Here is a 20,558-nt window from a genome sequence, read left to right as displayed (position 1 = left end):
GCCCCATCTTCCTTCCGAGGAGTGGCTGGTGGGTTTGAACCGCCAGACTTCTGATTAGCAGTCAAGTGCCTTAGGCACTATGCTACCAGAGCTCCTATTAATAATATAGAAAACTAAATTCAAAACAACTACTATTTTACTCTTATCTATCATCTGATCACATACTAGAGAAGAGATTATTTTTATGAGGACTAGTCCTCCTTAGGAGAGAAATGTTAGCATACTATTTCTATAAAGAAATGCAGATTGAAATATCTGAAGTTAGGTAAATGGGGGAGGGGAGGGCAAATTAAATATTAGAAACCACAGGAATCTCTTCCTCAAACATTAGAAGTCTCCTTTAATACTTTAATAGCCCTCAACATCCTATTCACAATCATAAAAAGTTCATCAAAGTCAATCATAATGGACAATCCCCAAAGGATAAAACTGAGGAAACTCCTGGATAATTTTTATAGCTTCATTGTAGAGTCCAAGATCAAAAGGATGGTTATCTTCCTTAAACTGGAAGAATATGATGCTATAATTTGTTTTGTTAATCTAAGTACCTGTGTCCTTCTTCATAGCTGCACATTCTGCTACGTATTGTGATGATGGAAGAAGTATTTTAAACTCATATTTGGAGGACTCACTTCCGACTTGGAGTATAAGCTACAAAGGAATCCCTATCAAAGTGTCAGGATGCTCACTTGGAAGTGGGAGCATTACTGCTGGACAACTACATATGCACTAAGTACCTAGTCCAGAGTCAGTGGAAAAGTACAGGGCATTTACTGGCTGAAGTTGGATGCTATCACTGAAGATTCCAGATAATAGTCAGAACCAAAACTAACTCACTGCCATCCAGTTGATTCTGACTCATGGTGACCCCCACTGGATTTCAAAGGGAGCTCTGGAGGCACAGTCAAATAACTGCTAACCGGAAGGTTGGGGGTTCAAACCCACCAGCCACTCTGCGGAAGGAAGACTGGGCAATCTACTTCTATAAAGATTTACCACCTTGGAAACCCAAAGGGGGTCACTATGAGTGGGAATCCACTTGATGGCAGTGAGTTTGGTTTGGTTTGGTTTAAATCTTTACAGAAGCAGACTGCCTCATCTATTCTTCTGCAGAACAGTTGGTAGGTTCAAACCACCAACCTTATGGTTAGCAGCCAAGTACCTTAACCACTGCACCACCAGAGCTCCTTTAGGCATAACTGGTAGAATTTACAGCTTTGCCTCTGCATATGCTGTGAGCTCTTCAACAAGTAACAACTCAACTGTGTCTCCAGAACCTCCTTGCCTAATAAGAGGAAACAGTCTTACTTTTCTTCCTAGATCATTAGTCTGGGTTATCAATTTCCTGAAGATTTTGGAGAGTAGAAAATACTACTTTTTTCTATCAGAAAGGCTATTATATCCTATGGAAAAAGCTTGGAATTAAGCCATGAGAGATATGGATTATTGCCTTGACTTCCCCAGTATGTGACCTTGGGCAAGAAACCAAACAGCCCTGACTCTTATTTCCTCACTTACTAAACAGGTTAACAACAATGACTTCTTAGGTAGCTCCTGAGAAAATAAAATAAGAAACCAATTGTGAAGGGGCTCTGACGTGATCCATTGAGTTAAAGCTAAAAACGGAAAGTCCTTGAAGGAGAAGACTACGAGAGGACGTACTCTGCTGTTTCGGAACCCTTTTGGTGGATGGTTTCAGGACTAGGAGATTCTGAGTATGTGTGACTTTTCCCCACCTGAATCCAGTTTGTCATTTCTCCCATTCTCCACTCGGAGAGGTCTGCCTCTTTTCACTCTTTCTAGAGACTGCACTTACGTCCTGTCCATCGTCCAAATTTCTGTAATCGTCGCCGCAGGCATTTAGGGCACACCTGCCTGTGGCCTCCCCTTCCTTACCGCCTCCAGGGTGTGGGGCCTTCACCCATTTCCTGCCCTGCAGGAACAGCACTCGAAGGGGCCCCTGCTCCTCCCAGGCAGACCCTCCCCTCCCGTCTGAGGCCTTCAGGGATCGCTGTGCACCCTGGACCTCAGCACCGCACTCTTGGGTCCAGCTAAACCCTCCTCTCAGGCCGCAGACCTCTCCCCTGAAGTTGGCTTCTCTCAGGGCCCAGGCCGGCCAGGTCAGGGCCGCAGGGGCCGCGGGCAGAAGGCGGTGACACCTACAGCCCGGAGGCGGGGGCCTGACGGCGCGGCCCCGCCTCGCCCTGGCTCACTGACCCGAGCCCGCGGCCTCACTCACCCCAGCGGCGCGCGCCCGAAGATAGACAAAGGCCGGCACCCAGCCCCCAGTCGCGCCGGCGCAAGTGTAGCAGGACTACAACTCCCAGGAGCCTCCGCGCGAGCTCTCCCGCCTGCCAGGCCCGAGACTCGGAGGCCCCAGCTTCCTGAAGCACTGTGGGAAGCGTAGTTCGGGGGCACACCCGACCGCGCAGTCTCTGCCAGGCAGAGCGGGTTCTGGGATGAGCCGGGTTCTGGCCTCTCCGCTGAGTCCCGAGTCCCGCTCCTGGAGCTTCAAGACACTGACCTGATTGCGGAGCAGAGCCAGACCGAGGCAGTAACGTGGGCGCTAAGATTAGCAGCATCGTACTGTTTGAACCCACCAAGCGCTCTGGGGAAAAAGTTGTGGCAGTGTGCTTCTTAAAGATTTGTTATTGTTGTTGTTGTTGTTGTTATGTGCCCTCGAGTCGGACCCAACTCATAGCGACCCCTCCTTGGGTTTCCCAGGCAGTATCACTACGGAAGTAGATTGCCCCATCTTCCTTCCGAGGAGTGGCTGGTGGGAAGATTTACAGCCTTGGAAACCTCTGCCATGTAGGGTCGCTAGGAGTCGCCGTCGACTGGACGGGAACAGAATGACAGCATGAAGAAACCCAGTCCACGAAATCAGGGATCCGGGGAAGGGAACAAAATCTTGGAGAGAAATCAGTTAATAAAGCCTTAGTGTTAAGCTGCTGCGTGAGCAAAACCTAAGCATTCCGCAAGTAGGGCTCCGAGGCTAGGAACAAATATTTCAAAACTGTGAGAAAAGATAATTTGGAACAGCACAGTGGATTTCCAGGGCCTGGCAGGAGGATACCTTCTGTGAGGTGAAGAACTATTTTCTTCTGACCCACTGATAAGAATTCTCACTAGCTTTTTCGTGAGGAGGAATAGTAGGAGATAGGTTGGAATTGTCTTAACTTGCATCTGGGCACCACAACTGACTAACCATGGGATTTTGGTCAGGCTTCTTACTTGGTGGAGGAGGCCAAGGACGGGGTCAGGTGGCAGAGGCAGGAGCTGGGTGAAGGCATCATTGGAAGAGCCAGGGTCTAGGTCAGGCCCTTCAGAGTAAAGGCAGGCATGTGACTGAACCTAGAAGAAATAGTTATGCACGTACTGTATGAATTATGGAGAGAAAACAATATTTCCTGAGGTGACAAATTAGATTTTTCTTTTTTGACTGAAGTTGTGACTGAAGCATTGATAAATTGTAAATCCTGAAATTCAGCACAAGGGGTAAGAGCTCTTATTCATGGGGCTTCTCTGAACACAGACAAGATCAAACCAAACCCACTGCCATTGAGTCAGTTCCAACTGATGGTGAACCCTATTGGGTTTCCAAGGCTGTAAATCTTTAGGGAAGTAGATTGCCTCATCTTCCTCCCACGTAGCAGCTGGTGGGTTTGAACCACCATCCCTCTGGTTAGAAACCAAATGCTTTACCCATTACCCACCAGAGCTCCTTGAGATAAGTCCAGAGGCAGTCAAATCCTTGGTTCTACTGTATGATTCTGGGAGGGAAGCAAGGTTGCATTTGAACATATATGAGATAATGGATTCCTAAAATGCCTTAATATGCTGTGGTGGCATAGTGGATAAGGCATTTGACTGCTAACCAGAAGGTTGGTGGTTCAAACCCATCAGCCGCTCCATGGAAGGAAGATGGGGCAATCTACTTCCGTAGTGATACTGCCTAGGAAACCCAGTGGGCATCACTATGAGTTGGAATCAACTTGATAGCAGTGAGTTTGGTTTTTTTTTTTTTTTTTCAGATATGCTGTTATCAGACCCTGACCTCTGCAAGAGGAATGGCATTTAAGTTCCTGATAGTTTAAGCTTCAGCTGGGGCTTCAGCCTTCCAAATTGTCTTCTTTTTTTTTTTTTTTCTCTCATCTTGAATTTCTCCTGCCCAGTATACTTCTCTCCAAGAACCCAGCTTCCAGAGCTTCCACTCAGTAGATTTGCCTATCCTATTAAATAAAGCACTTCCTAAGAAATGTTTCTTTCAATATACTACTACTATATGTTACTTACTGTACTTTTTACTATACCACTACCATTCCTACTTCCAATGCTACTTCTAATGTTGTATAATCTACCTAAAAGCCACACATCTGTTAAACAGAACAAAACAAAATAAATTTCACACAGTATGCAAAAGTGCTGTGTAAATAGTAAATTGATTTCTAAATGTCAGTTATTATAACAAATAATATTTAGTTTCAGTCAGAAAATATTTGTTGAGTCCTTTTTTCAGTGTCAGAAGCTGTGCAGGGTATTGGGGACATAAATATGAACAAGACATAACCTTTATTCCCAGGGCCCTGACAGTGTAGCTGAGAAGACAATCACAGTATATTCCTTAAAACCTAGGCTGGCAATGATCACACAGAGAAGTCCCTGGAGCATTCAGCGGACATTGCCGTGAAGTCCCCCACTCCTATAACTCACCTCAGCATGATTGCAGAGGTCTGTATGGCATCATTAGTTTTAAAGTCAGAGACAGACACGGGTAGGGATATTAGGAGATGGGGTTCCATAAAGCAAAGTTTAGCCCGGGCAAGGCACAGCAAAGGTCCGGTTTTATTAATGTGGTGCTGTATGTATGTTTCTACTCCCTTCTCTCCCAAGACTCTGTGTCAGACCAGGGAGGTTATGCACTCCTTAGAATAACCAACCACACAAGATCAAAAGGGCAGTATTTACTCAGGGATAAAGCTCAGAAGGCAGGAAAGGATAGGAAAGAAGTATGAATGGAAATGGTAAACACGGGGAGCAAGTGGCAAGAGTGCTGTTACTTTGTGGGGATTGCAATCAATGTCACGAAACAAAATGTGTATGCATGTTGAATGGAAAACCAATTTGCTCTGTAAACTTTGACCTAAATCACAATAAATTTTTTTTTTTTTTTAAAAAAACGACTCTGTGTCATTAAGACTGCTCTACACCTAGGGCCCAAAATCATTTCCAGTGCTAACAAACAGCACCAAGCACCTCAAGGTCACCAGGACATATTAGTTCTGTTAGATCAGTACCAGCTGTGGACATTAGGACACACGTTTCAGATCCCTTGGTGGGGAAAGGCAGCTGTGAAGTAGGACTGCAGTCACTTTTCTTTTTTTCTTCATATAAATCTGCATAAACTCCCTTAAGGGGTTTTATGAAATGAAAACATTGAAAGGAAAGTGGGGGAGAAAGTAGTTGAGATTGGAGTTGAAAATCCCAGAGACCGAACACTCCCTAGACAGATACTTACCAGTCTTTGCTTAGGTCTTTAATGAGGCCCAGTACTCAACCAACCCCTGCATCTTAAGGCAAATACTTAAGAGGAGGGAGGGGAAAAGGGCGAGTGGGAAAGAGAAATCTTTGTCAGAAGTGTAGTTTTGAAAAATTGCCAAAGAACCATTCTTTCACTTTGCATGCACTTTAAAACAGGGGAAGTTCAGATAATTTAATAAACAGTGTTAGGGCAAAGGCTAACCACTATTTTTTTTTTTTTTGGTAGGGGCGGTAGTTATATATTTTACCTAGCTCCTTATGCTAAAATAACCTCCAGATGGATTCAATGTAAAATGTAAAACACAGATCCAATAAAAGACCCCAAAGAACATATGTATTAATAGTTTTATAATCTTGGCATAATAAAAGCTTTCCTAACCATGGTAACAAAGACAGAAACAATAAAGAAAAATATTGCTGGATTTGACTGCATTAAAATCCAACACTTTGATATGACAAAACATCACTGAATGAAGTTAACATATGACAAACTGGGAAAATATTGTCATATTTAAAGATATCATGTAGGCTACAAAGAAAAAGACAATATTTCAACAGAAATTTGGCAAAGAACAAGCAACTCACAAAAGAAAAATATAAAAATAAATATAAGAAAAATGTTCAAATTTACTATTCATTAAAAAAATAAAAGCCAACTGAGACAAAGAAAAATGTTTCTCATTTGTCTACTGAATGGCAAAGATGGCAAAGGGGGCTAGGGAAGTGGACATTTTTATCCACGTGTGAATTGGAGACAACTATTCTCATTAGAAATGTAGCAATGTGTATCAAATGTCCTAAAACTGTACTCATTACTTTTAAAATATTTTACCAAGGGGATAAATCAGATAATTAGATAATTATATCCCAAATATGGGATGAAAGCTGTAGTATCTTGGTTTCTAGAGTGAATTATTTTCTTGGAAAGGACTTCCAGTTCCTTTTAAAAGAGTGGCTGCCCCAGAACTTTCCAGAAGACGGTGTGAAGCTCATGTCCTTTACTTGCTGTCATAGCACTGAACAAAGCATTTGGGTTGAGAATGGTAGAATGAGGGTTCACCCTCCTGGAAGCCTTTATTACAACAATTGCCATCATGTTTCAGTTCCTGCCAGAAATGCAAACGTCTTTAATTATCTCTTAGCTACTACGTTCACCCTACACCCCATAATACTCTGTACGTTCCCTGAACTAACCCATCTTCCCAAACCATCTCATTATGTCTATTATGGAGGCTAAGTGTTTGGGAGAAAGTTGACTTTCTCGCTGTCTCTGCTTAGTGATCAAACTTGAGTAGTTGTACTCACCAGAGAGAAAGATCCATGCTTTGGTACAGTTCTCTGAAAAGGTTTTGAACCCTGGGAAAGAGTAACCCAAGTGTCGATTTGCCAACTATTTACGAGGGCTGGATGTGGGAGCTCTAGTGGGGTAGTGGTTAAGGCATTTGTCTGCTAAGCAAAAGGTCAATGGTTCAAACCTATCAGCTGGTTCATGGAAGAAAGATGAGGCATTTGGGTCACTACAAGTCAGAATTGGCCTGATGGCAGTGAGTTTGGTTTGGTTTTTTTGAAAGTCTTCCTAGCTTGTCCTGGGATAAGCCATTCCTCTTGTCTGTAGCTACCTCTGTCTCTTTGACTAAACATGCCTTGTATTTGCTCTCACTACTCTTACCTGGTTTGTAAATTCAAAATACTAATGATTTGGACTCAATGATGCCTAGTGTGTAATATTATCTAACCCTCATTGCTTTTATCCCTCATAACTCAGCTATTCAAATAAAAATCATTCATCCTCAGTAGAGCTGTTTGTGGGGCTTCGGACAAACATTTAGTTTTGCCATATACTTTTATCATTTAACTAGCTGTGACCTTCTTCAGCCCCTTGAGGGAGTTGATTATAAACCAGAAGGTGAGAGGAAAACTTTGGGGGTGAGGACTGATGATCTATATTTAGTACATAATTGTATCTATTTCCAGAGCTATGGGCCTGGACATTATTTCCTGCTGAAACTCTAATCCACAGTTGATTATCCTGTTGGTGTATATGATGGTTGTTAATGTTATGTGTCAACTTGGCTAGGCTAAGATTCTCAGTGGCTTGGCAGACAATGTAATACAATATAATCAGTTTCCATGATGTGATCAGCCAATCAATTGAAAAGGGAGTTTCCTTTGGGATATGCCAACCTCCAGTATATAGTGGATATTCTGGCAAAGCTGCCTCCAGTATATAAACGGATGTTCTGGTAAAGCTTACTTGCACTCTTCACCTGACCTCCATTTTTCTGTGTTATAAGTCTGCAGAAGTCTCTGTCTTGTCACCTAACCTGCAGAGTTTTGATTTGCCAGCCTCCACTGTCCTGTGACCCAGCAGAAGCTGTCAGCCTGCCACCTGATGTGTGCATTTTGGATTTGCCAGCCTCCACAATTGTGTAAGCCATTTCCTTAGTTATCTGGTGCAGCTGTAATAGAAATACCACCACTGGGTGGCTTTAACAAACCCATTTATTTTCTCAAAGTTTCAGAGCCTAGAAGTCCAATTCAGGGCACCGGCTCTAGGGCAGGGCTTTCTCTCTCTTTTGGCTCTGGGGGAAGGTCCTTGTCTTTTCTCAGTTTCTGTTTCTTGGTTCCTTAAAGATCTCATGTGCCCTGGGGTCTGTCTTCTCCCACCTGTGCTTGCTTGTTTGTTCAATCTGCTCTTTTTTACCTTAAAGGAGATTGACTTAAAACACATCCTACACTAATACTGCCTTGTTAACATTATGAAGAAAATCAATTCCCAAATGGGATTATAACCAGAGGTATAAAAACCCCCACTGCCATTGAGTTGGTTCTGACTCATGGTGACCCCCATTGGGTTTCTGAGGCAGTAAATCTTTATGGAAACAGATTGCCCAGTCTTGCTTCCATGGAGTGACTGGTAGGTTTGAAGCACCAACTTTCTGGTTAGTAGTCAGATGCCTTAGGCACTGTGCTACCAGAGCTCCTTAGCCAGAGGTAAAAACACAATGCAACGCACTGACATCCAGTCGGATCCGACTCATAGCAACCCCTCCTTGGGTTTCCAAGGAGGTGTTGTTGTTGTTATGTGCCATTGAGTCAGACATGACTCATAGCCACCCCTCCTTTGGTTTCCGAGGAGGTATCACTACGGAAGTAGATTGCCCAACCTTCCCTCCGAGGAGGGGCTAGTGGATTTGAACCGCCAGCCTTCTGGTTAGCAGTCAAGTGCCTTAGGCACTATGCCACCAGAGCTCCCAACCAGAGTATAGGGGTTAGGATTTACAGCATATATAGGAAGATGGGGCAATCTACTTCCGTAGTGATACTGCCTCGGAAACCCAAGGAGGGGTCGCTGTGAGTCAGGTCTGACTTGACGGCACATAACAACAACTATGTGTGTGTGTGTGTGTATATATATATGTATATATAAAATTAATTGTGATTTGGGTGAAAGTTTACACAGCAAATTCACTTTCCATACAGCAGTTCACATACACTTTGTCTCATGACATTGACTACAATTTACCACAATGCAACAGCTCCCCTCCCACTTCCTCCTGATAGTTACCTCTTCCCTGTGTCCATCCCTCCATGCACTCCTGCCCTCTGAGCTGTCTCCCTGTGCATAAACAGCCCTCCTTTCTCCCATGATTGTTCTCTCCAAGGAGTGTATCTACCTCAGGTAAATGTTCAGCTCATATGCCTGTCTTTTATTTGGCTGGAAGCCACAGGTGTGGCTTCAATTCCAGACTTGAAGGGCAGCTAGGGGCCATAGTCTCAGTGGTTCCACTAGGCTCTATCCGACCAGGAAACCTGGTCCACCTCCCCCTTTTTTTTCCAAATGATTTTGAGTTTTATTCCACATTGTTCTCCTTCTCTATCTAGGATCTCCTACATAGATCCCCCTCCGAGTGGTTGACGGTGGTAGCCAGGTACCATCTAGTTCTTCTGATCTCATAGTCGTAGAGGCTGCAGATTGCATGGTATACCAGTCGCTAGACTAATTCTTTCCATGAATCTTTGATTTTCTTCATTCTTCCTTGCTCTGGATGAGGAGAGACCCATCGTTCCATCTAGATGGCAGCTTGCAAGCTTTTAAGATCCCAGTCACTACTCGCCAATGTTTGGAGGTGGAACAATGTTTTGTGTAGTATGTTATGCCAGTTGAGCTGGATGTCTCCAGTGACTATGGTCCCGAGCCCACAGGTTCAACTACTTGGTCCCTTTGGGGAGCTGGCTGTGACCAAGAAGTGACTACAACCTTGCCATTTGTCAGCTCTACTATATACCAGGGAATTGAGATCATACAAATACACTTATGGGACTACTGTCTGGCAACCCTATACATGGCCTTGGGTACACTCCCTGCTTCAAAGACATACCTAATAGTTCAGTCTGTCCACCCATCTATCCACCCCTATACCCATGTTTGCCTTCACTGACAATGCAGTATTTTATGTGCAAAAGGGTTCGTCTTTGTTGTCTGTACCTCCCATGCACCTCTCTATGTTTTCCTCTTCCTCAATGCCACCATGTTGATCACTCACATTTGGTACATTGCCCTTGTCTTCACCCAAATCAATACTTATCTCTTACTATCTAACAGTGTTCCTTCCCTTCCCCTTCCATCCCTGGTAACCAACAAAGAAAATTTCCTTCCATATAGAAACTTTCCTTGACTTTTACAATAATGGACTAATACAATATTTGTCCTTCTGTGATAGACTTATTTCACTCAGCATAATGTCCTCCAAGTTCATCCACATTATGTGATGTTTTGCAGATTCTAGGTTATTCTTTAGGGTTTCATAGTATTCCATTGTGTGTATGTACCAAAGTTTGGTTATCCATTCCTTAGTTGATTGTTTCCATCTTTTGGCTATTGTAAATAGTGCTGCGAAGAACATGGGTTGCATATGTCTGTTCTTGTTCTGGCTCTCACTTCTTTAGGATATATACCTAGTAATGGAATGTCTGGGTCAAATGGTATTTCTAATTCCAACTTTTGAAGGAATTGCCATACTGCTTTCCACAGTGGTTGTACCATTTGACAGTCCCACCAGCAGTGTATGAGAGTCCCAATCTCTCCACATCCTCGCCAGCATCTGTTATTTTCAGTCTTGTTGAACTTTGCTACTAGTGCTAGAGCAAGATGGTATCTCATTGTTGTTTTAATTTGCATCTCTCTGATAGGTAATGATAGTGAGCATTTCTTCATGTGTTTGTTGGCCGCCTGAGTATCCTCCTTGGTGAAGTGTCTATTCATGTCTTCTGCCCATTTTTAATTGGATTATTTGTCTTTTTGTTATTGAGGTACAGCACATATTTTTAAGGACCGCAACTCAATCCATAACACATACACACCCACACCCACACACACATGACATATACGATTTGGATGTTGTGTGAACGCAGGCAGCCCCCAGGTTATGAAGTCTGACTCAACATACAACTTGTAGTTATGAACTGACCCCTGTAAAACCTGTTATATTAAAAATTTGAAGTACATACAATGATTTATAATAACAAATGGGTGTATTTTTCAATACACATCAAAACATTATATTTTTTATTACTGTATTATTATGTTAAAGATGTCTTAGTGTATTTGGAAGAGTTTCTTTGATAGAGCCTGAACTCTATTATAAGCTTCTGGGACTACAAACATATATGAGGTCAGACATTGCCTGAATGGACTTTATGTGGTATGTGACTATATATTGTTGTTAGGTGACTCAAAGTGACACTATTTGCATTCAGCAAATCTGCTGCAAAAGACAGAACAAAACATCACTGTCTCCTCTGCCATCCTCAAAATCATTATATATATATTTCATATATATATTTTCATATATATATTTTCACTGGGTTTGCTGAAGGAGAACCCATACTAAGACAGTGTTACTTAGTGGGCTGCCTCTAGGGTTCTCTTAAGCCGAAAACCAAACTGACTACCATCGAGTTGATTCCGATTCATAGTGACCCTTTTTTGGACAGAGTAGAATTGTTCATAGGTTTCTAAGGCTGTAAATCTCTATGGTAGCAGATTGCCTCATCTTTCTTCTGCAAAGCAGCTCGTAGGTTTGAACCACTGATCTTTTCGGTTTAGGATGTTTTTATTGAACTGCTTGGCTCAGAAAGCAGTGCCTTTTGTAGTGTGGATGAATGTTGTCTTCTCCAATGAACCTTCTGAGGAAATGTCAAGGGGAAGCACAAAATCCTGTATTAGTCCATTATACCAGTTCATTTTGTAGGAAGGACTCCCAAGTCGCCAGAGGGTAAAGACATGAATATGATTAAAGGTAGGAGTTGAAAGATGTTCCTGCTCAGATCATCCACTGAATATACTTTATCCCACATTTTCTGCTCTTAAAGCTATGGCTTTTAATCTGGGACCCATGGATGGGTTCTGTTTGGATCTGTGAACTTGTGAAATGATAAAAGTGGATTTAGAGAACCCCTGAGACTATGGCCTGGGTTATCCTTCATGCCTGGAACTGGACTCACTTCCATGCATTAGCTCTCAGCCAAAGATTAGAAAGACCTATAAGCAGAACACCTACCCCAGGGAGGTGCACCCAGCTGCCCTAGGGAGATGCACCTCTTGGATCAATCAACTGTGAGACACCACAGGGCAGCATTTGCAAAGAGGGAAAGATGGACAGACAGGAATGCATAGATAAGAAGGGCACAGGGAAGGGGTAGTTGATGGGGGGAGAGCTTTTTATTATTGGGATTGTAATAGGGGGTGGGCATGAAACCAGATGTGCATGAGCTGTTGAGAGTAAAACAAATCTGTTTTGTAAATTTGTACCCAAACCACAATATTTTTTTTTTTTTGGAAGTGGACCTGCAGGCTTTTTAGGACAGATAGCATATAATTTTCATCAAAGTTTGGTTGATCTCCAAAAAGATTTAAATGATTGTCATAGAGAAACCTTGAGACAGAGAAAGGTCATTACAATTGTTTTTTCTTTTAACTGTTCATTCTGAAATAATTTTAGACTTACAAGAAAGTTGCAAAAACAATACCAAGGGTTCACATCTGTCTTTCACCCAGCTTCCCCTAATGTCAACAACATTAGACTCACATGAAACTATAATAATTATAACCAGAAAGTGTACATTGATACAATACATAATAGTAATACTTAATAGTAAACTACTGGCCTTATTTTAATTTCACCAGTTTTCCCTCTAGTGTTCATTTTCTGTTTCATGGTTCAGTCCAGGACCCCACATTGTATATAGATGTTGAGTCTCCTTAATCTCTTCTAACCTGTGACATTTCTTCATGAGAAATTCTATTTTAAAGAATAAAATAAAATCTCTTGCTAGTGATGATATTAAAATTCTAGATAAATATAGGGACATGCAAATTGTCTGCTTCTTTTTTTTCTTCTTACTCATTTTCTTTTTCCAATAAAGCTTAAAATTAGCTTTATTTTTATTTACTATAAATGAAGTAAAAAATAAGTAATGATTTTTATCCTAAAAATAAAAAAAAAATCTATATAATTGAGGAGTTTGAAAGGCTTCAACCATATTTCAGAGTAGACAAACGTATTTCATGAAATATCAAATGCACAATAGTAGTAATCATGCAACTGATTTTATGACTGTGTAATAAAGAATTAACCTTTCCCAAAAAGAGAGCCTTGGCTTCTGGAAAGTAATCTCTAAACCTTTGGAATGTAATACCTGATGGTGGGTCTTTGTTTGCCTACAGAACTTGGGTCATATTGGATAGTCAGTCTAACATTGTGATTGAGGGTTGCAGCTTTGGATCAAAGGGCATCAGTTGACGACTCTGGCGAAGCTGGAGACTGAAATTAGCTATGTGGGCAATCAGTCATGCCTAAATGATGTCACTGTTCTTAGGTGCCATCAAGTCGCTCCAAGTCATAGTGACCCTATGTACAATAGAATGAAACACTACCTGTTCCTGCATCATCCTCACAATCTTGCTATGCTTCAGTTCATCATTGCAGCCACTGTCAATCCATCTCATTGACGGTCTTTCCCTTCTTTGCTGACCCTCAACTTTACCAAGCATGGTATTCTTCTCCAGGGAATGATCCCTTCTGATAGCATAACCTAAGACAGTGAGAGGAAGTCTGGCCATTCTTGCTTTTAAGGAGTATCCTGGCTGTACTCCTTCCAAAACAGATTTGTTCATTCTTCTGGCAGTCCATGGTATTTTCAGTATTCTTCACCAACACAGTAATTCAAAGGCATCTACTCTTCTTCAGTCTTCCTTATGCATTGTCCAGCTTTTGCATGCACATGAAACCAAACCAAACCAAAACAAAAAACCAAACTCACTGCCGTTGAGTAGTTTTCCTACTCATAGTGACCCCTTCTTGGGTTTCTGAGGTGGTATCTCTATGGAAGTAGGTTGCCCAATCTTCCTTCCAAGGAGTAGCTGGTGGGTTTGAACTGCCAGCCTTCTGGTTAGCAGTCAAGTGCCTTAGGCACTACGCCACCAGAGTTCTTGCATCGGTACGAGGTTACTGAAAATACCATGGCTTGGGTTTGATTCACCTTAGTCTTCAACCTGACATCTTTGCTTCTTAGCGCTTTAATGAGGTCTTTTGCTGCAGATTTGCTAAATGCAATATGAGGTCTGATTTCTTTGTTTTATTTTAATTGTAATTTGGGTGAAAGTTGACAAAGCAAATTCATTTTCCATACAATAGTTCATACACATTTTGTTTCATGACATTGATTGCAATCCCCACAATCTAACAGTTCCCTTCTTATTTCCTCCCAGTGTTTACCTCTTTCCTGTGTCCTTCTTTTCTATGCATTCCTGCTCTCTGAGCCATCTCACTGTGCAGTACTGCCCTTCTGATCTCCCATGGTTGATTGTTATAAGAAGTGTACCTGCCTGGTGTAAATGTTTACCCTATATGACTATCTATTGTTTGGCTGGAATCCGTGTGAGTGAGTTCAATTCCAGCCCTGAAGGGCGACTAGGGGCTATAGTCTCCAGAGTTTCACTGGTTTCTATCAGGCCAGTAAGCCTGGTCTTTTTTATGATTTTGAGTTTTGTTCATTTTTCTCCCACGCTATGCAGCATCTCCCATTTTGATCCTTTTTTGAGTAGTTGGCAGTGGTAGAGTGTCTGATTTCTTGATTGCTGCTTTCGTGACTTGATTGGGGATCTAAGTAAAATGAAATCACCGACAACTTCAATCTTTTCTCCATTTGTTGTGATGCTGCATATCGGTCCAGTTGTGAGGATTTTTGTTTTCTTTATCTTGAGGTGCAGTCCATACTGAAGACTGTGGTCTTTGATCTTTACAAGTAAGTGCTTCCAGTCATCTTCATTTTCAGCAAGCAAGATGTGTCATCTGCATATAGTCCATTGTTAACGTTTTCCTACAATCCCAATTTTGTGTTCCTCATATAGTCTAGCCACTTGGATTGTTTGTTCAGCATACAGATTGGTGAAAGATATAACCCTGATACACACTTTTCTTGATTTTAAGCCACGTAGTATTTCCTTGTCTGTTCAAAGGACAGCCTCTTGGTCTATGTAAAGGTTATGCATGAGCATAATAAAGTGTTCTGGAATTGCCATTCTTCACAATGTTATCTGTAATTTGTTATGATCCACACAGTTGAATGTCTTTGCACAATCAATAAGATACAGGTAAGCATCTTTCTGATATTCTTTGCTTTCAGTCAAAATCCATTTGACATCAGCAATGCTATCCCTCATTCCATGTCCTCTTCTGAACACAACTTAAATTTCTGGCAGTTTCCTTTAATATACTGCTATAACCATTTTTGCAACCGACTAGAAGAGATTGGTATTGTGGCCATTCTAAAGAAAGGTGATCCAAAAGAATGTGGAAATTGTTGAATAATATCATTAATATCACGTGCAAGTAAAATTTCATTGCTCTTTTTAAAATCGTTGGAGTTCTTGGGCTAAGATATTAATTTTGGTTCTTTCTTCTGCTTTTTTTTAAATGTGTTCATTTATTGGTTTAAGTTGACCTCTGCATACGGCTTTTGCTGAGTCCCAAAAATTTTGGTATGCTATGTTTTCATTCTCATTTGCTTCTAAGGAATCCCCCCCCCCATTTTATTTCTTCTGTTACGTAGTCATTTTTGAGCAGAATGCCATTCAGTTCCCATGTATTTGACTTTTTCCCCCTAACATTCCTATTATTGATTTTAATTTTATAATATTTTGATCTGAGAAGATGCTGTATAGTATTTTGATGTTTTTAAAATTTATTGAAGCTTCCTTTGTGGCCTAACATATAGTCTATTCTGGAGAATGATATATGTGCACTGAGGAAGAATGTGTATTGCATTTTTGCTGGGTTGAGTGTTCTGTATATGCCTATGAGGTCACATTGGTCGATTGTGTTGTTGAGTTCTTCTGTATCTTTGTTGAGTCTTTTTTTCTAGTTGTTCTGTCCTTCATTGAAACTGGTGTCTTTGAGTCTTCTGTTACTATTGTGGAGTTGTCTATTTCTCTTTTCAATTCTATTAATGATTGCTTTATGTATTTTTGAGCTCCTTCATTGGGTGAACAGATATTTATTAGGGTTATGTCCTCTTGCTGATTGATCCTTTTGTCTTTATATAATGCCCTTCTTTGTCCATTGTTCTGGTTACCTAGTGCCGCTCTGACAAGAGTATACCACAAATGGGATGGCCTTAACAAACAGGAGTTTATTATCTTATAGTTTGGAGGCTTTAAGTCCAAGTTCAAAGTGCCAGGCTCTAGGGGCTGGGTGAAAGTCGCTCTGCCTTGGGTTTCAGCTCTGCCTCCAGCTCCTGGCCCACTGAAGCTGGAGACTTTTCTTTACTGCTGAGGCTGCGAAGCTCAAGGTTGACAAATAAAAAAGCACAGTCCCGATGTTACCAAACCACATGAGAGGCCATTTATTTAAGTACATTGAAAGTCCCAAGGTTGTCAGAGCATGGCAGGCTGCTAAACAATGACATGGCTACAAGCAGGGTTCAAGGTGCCATAAACTAGAGACCATTCCCCAAGGCTTCTGCTTCTATGCAGGAAGCAGACCACATTCCCTAAGGCAGCTACTCAGCTGCTCACAGTAGATTCCACCAAGGAGCTGATTACCAGTCTCATCATAGGGAACACTACATCCAGCTGCCCAGCCATTCAACCAGGCCTAGCCCAGTTGACACACCAACTGAGCTACATCCCTTATGCTGGTTTTTGCCTTGAAGTTTATTTTGAAGTTTATAAAATTAATATGAATTTTATTAATTGAAGTTTATTTGAAGTTTATAAAGTTAATATGGCCACTCTTGCTCTCTTTTGTTTGCCAATTAGCTTGATGCATTTTTTTCCATCCCTTGATTTTTATTTTAATCTTTGTGTCTAAGGTCAATCTCTTGTAGGCAGCATATTGATGGGTCCTGTTTTTTGAATCAGTCCTGCCACACACTTTCCCTTTAACGGTGCATTTAATCCATTCCCATCCAGTGTAATTAATGCTAGGTATGACTTTATTGCTATTCTTCTTTTGTGTCTTTTATTATGGTGTTGATGGCATCTTTGTTCTGAATATTTTTCTGTGTGGAGTTCATTTTATTCTTAGATTTTGTTTCTTCACTGTTGTTGATTTTGCTTTTACTAAGTTCTTCAAAAAAAGATGGAAAGAATACATAGATTCACTGTACCAAAAATAATTGATCAATGTTTAATCATTTCAGGAGGGAGCATGTGATCAATAACTGATGGTATTGAAGGAAGAAGTTCACACTCACTGAAGGTATTGGCAAAAAGCAAGGCTCCAGAAGTTAATGGAGTACCCATTGAGAGTTTCAACAGATACAGCACTGGAATACTCACTGTTTTAGCTGTCTTTTGGAAGACAGCTACCTGGCCAACTGATGAAGAGCTCCATATTTGTGCCCATTCCAAAGAAAGGTGATTCAACAGAATTCAGAAGTTATCAAACAATATAATTAATATCACATGCAAATATAGTTTTGCTGAAGATAATTAAAAAAATGGTTGCAGCCATACATCAACAGGGAACTCCCAGCAGTTCAAGCCAAATTCTGAAGAGGGCATGGAACAAGAGATATCATTGCTGATGTCAGATGGATCTTGGCTGAAAATAAAAAATACCAGAAAGATATTTACCTCTGTTTTATTAACTATGCAAAAGCATTTGACTGTGTGGATCATAACAGATTATAGATAACATTGCAAAGAATGGGGATTGCAGAACAGCAAATTGTGCTCAAGAGAACCTGTACATAGACCAAAAGGCAGTCATTTGAACAGAACCAGGGGATAGTGCATAGTTTAAAATCCAGAAATGTGTGTCGTGGTTTTATCATTTCACCATACTTATTCAATCTGTATTCTGAGCAAATATTCTGAGAAGCTGGATTATATGAAGAATTTAGCATCATTAACAACTTGCACTATGCAGAGGACACAACCTTGTTTGCGAGAGTAGAGAATATTTGAGGTACTTACTGATGAAGATCAAGGACTATCACCTTCAGTATGGATTACACCTCAACATAAAGGAAAAACCCTCAAAAATGGAATAATAAACAACATGATAAAAGAGAAAATATTAAATTTGTCAAGGATTTCATTTTACTTGTGTCCACAATCAATGCCCATGGAAGCAGAAGTCAAGAAATCAAATGACATATTGCACTGGACAAATCTGCTGCAAAAGACCTCTTTAAAGTGTTAAAGAGCAAAGATTTTACTTTGAAGACTAGGGTGTGCCTGACCATAGTTTCATGTGGACGTGAGAAGTGGACAATGAATAAAGAAGACTGTAGAAGAATTGACACATTTGAGTTGTAGTATTGATGAAGAATATTGAACCTACCATAGTTTGCTAGAAGAACAAATCTGTCTTTGAGGAAGTATAGCTGGAATGCTCTGTTGAAGTGAGAATGGCCAGGCTTCATCTCTTGTACTTTGGTCATGTTGTCAAAAGGAACCAGTCCCTGTAGAAGGATATCATATTTGGTATAGTATAGTAGAAGCTCAGTTAAAAAGAAGATTCACAACAAGATGGATTGACACAGTGGCTGTGATAATGGGCTCAAGCACAGCAATGATTGTAAAGATGGCGCAAGACTGGGCAGTGTTTTGTTCTGTTGTACATAGGGTTATTATGAGTTAGAACTGACTCGATGGCACCTAACAACAACAACAACGACAGCAACAACAAGTCCTTATGATTTTCTTCTTTCTTATTTTGGTTAGAAGGCTTATTAATTTTCTTTGCGCTTATTCTGTAGTTGATTTTTATGTTCTGGCATAGTGCCTAAGGCATTTGACTGCTAACCAGAAGGCTGGTAGTTCAAACCTATCAGTCACTCCTCGGAAGGAAGACTGGGCAATCTACTTATGTGGTGATATGGCCTCAGAAACCAAAGGAGGGGTCACTATGAGTCGGATCTGACTTGATAGCAGTGAGTTTGAGTTTTGAGAAAGTTTGAAACAGCCTGTTCTATATTGATATTGTCCTGACTTCTCCCTTTGGAAGTTCGTAACTACACAATTTATTCTAACATTTTGCTTTTGGAAAGTTTTCTGGTAGTAAGTTCTTGACAATTTTCTCTGTTTTTTTTTTTTTTTTTGCCTCCTTCTGTTCTGGAATTCCAATCACACATAGATTATTCTTCTTGGTATTGTGTCACACAATTCTTAGGCTTTCTTCATTTCTTTTTTTCTCATTTTTCCTCATACAAACTGGTGTCAAGATGTTTTTTTCTAGTTGGCTGATCCATTCTTCAATCAATTTGATCCTACTCTTTCATCCTTCCAAGTGTTATTTATCCCTGTAATTTTAGTGCTAATCTTCTGGGTTTTTAATTACTATTTTTGTGTGATTTCTAATTGTCTATTTATTTATTTTTTTGCCATTTTGTTCTTGTATTGTTTCCCTGAATTCTTCTAGGGAGTTGGCTGTGTTTTCCTTGATTTTGTTTGTGGTTTCCTTGAGCTCTTAGAAGGCCCTATATAGATACCTTTTGAATTCCTTACCAGATAGTTCTGTTACCTGTTCTTCCTTGGGCAAGTTTCCTAGTTCTTTTTTTGGTCACTTGCTTGCTCTGTCTTGTCCTGTTTCTTTGTTTGCATTGAAGTTGTCTATTGTCTTCAAGACATTTTGGAGTTGTTTTTATTTGTTGATTCTGTGTTGGTTTGTTTCTCTTTGATTTTTATTTTGCTGTGTTTTGATATATCTGGGAAAGTGGGGCAGATATGCTTCTTTAGTTGCTAGTTTGGCAGCACTGGGGTGCTCCCCACCTGTCTGCAAGCGGGTGGAGGGACTTGTGGGAATGTGGGCATGGGTCTCTGTTTGTTGGTTGTGAAAAGGAGCTGTGGGTGGTATGAGCAGGTGTTGTCACCATCTGTTATTGATCCAGTGATGCTGGAGTGGGTGGTGGCACTTACCTGCTGGGTGAGGTGGTAAGTGGTAGGTGTAGTGAGTATGACTGACTAGTGGGGAATTAATGTTCACCTCCCTTTGAATGGGGCAAGAAAAAAAGAAGGAAAAAAAAGGGGGGGTGGATGAGAAGAAAGATGGGTAAAAATAAAAGAAAAGAGGGATAAACAATCAAATAAAAAAGAAGAGAAGGTGGAAAACAGAAAAAAAATCGGGGGAGGGGAAGGCACTGCTGCAGCCATGGTCAGCCAGCAGCAGTGACAGCAGATAGTTGTGGTGTGATCTGCAGGAGTGCATGCCTATGGGGGAGGCAAGAACCTGGCATGCATCTTATGTTAAGTGACAGTCTCAAAACCAAACTCACTGCCATCAATTTGGTCCTGACTCATAGCAACCTCTCCTTGGGTTTCAGAGGCAGTATCTCTGTGGAAGTAGATTGCCCAGTCTTCCTTCTGAGGAGTGGCTGGGGGGGTTGAACCGCCAGCCTTCTGGTTAGCAGTCAAATGCCTTAGGCACTATACCACCAGACCTGTCAATGACCCTGTCAATGACACAGGCTTGCAAAGGCAGGCAGAGCCACAGACACTGACTTTG

This window comes from Orycteropus afer, unplaced genomic scaffold (assembly GCF_000298275.1).
Source record: "Orycteropus afer afer isolate SDZICR_OR568_19922 unplaced genomic scaffold, OryAfe1.0 scaffold00052, whole genome shotgun sequence".
Taxonomy (NCBI): Eukaryota; Metazoa; Chordata; class Mammalia; order Tubulidentata; family Orycteropodidae; genus Orycteropus; species Orycteropus afer.
Note: the sequence above shows the minus strand (reverse complement) of the source record.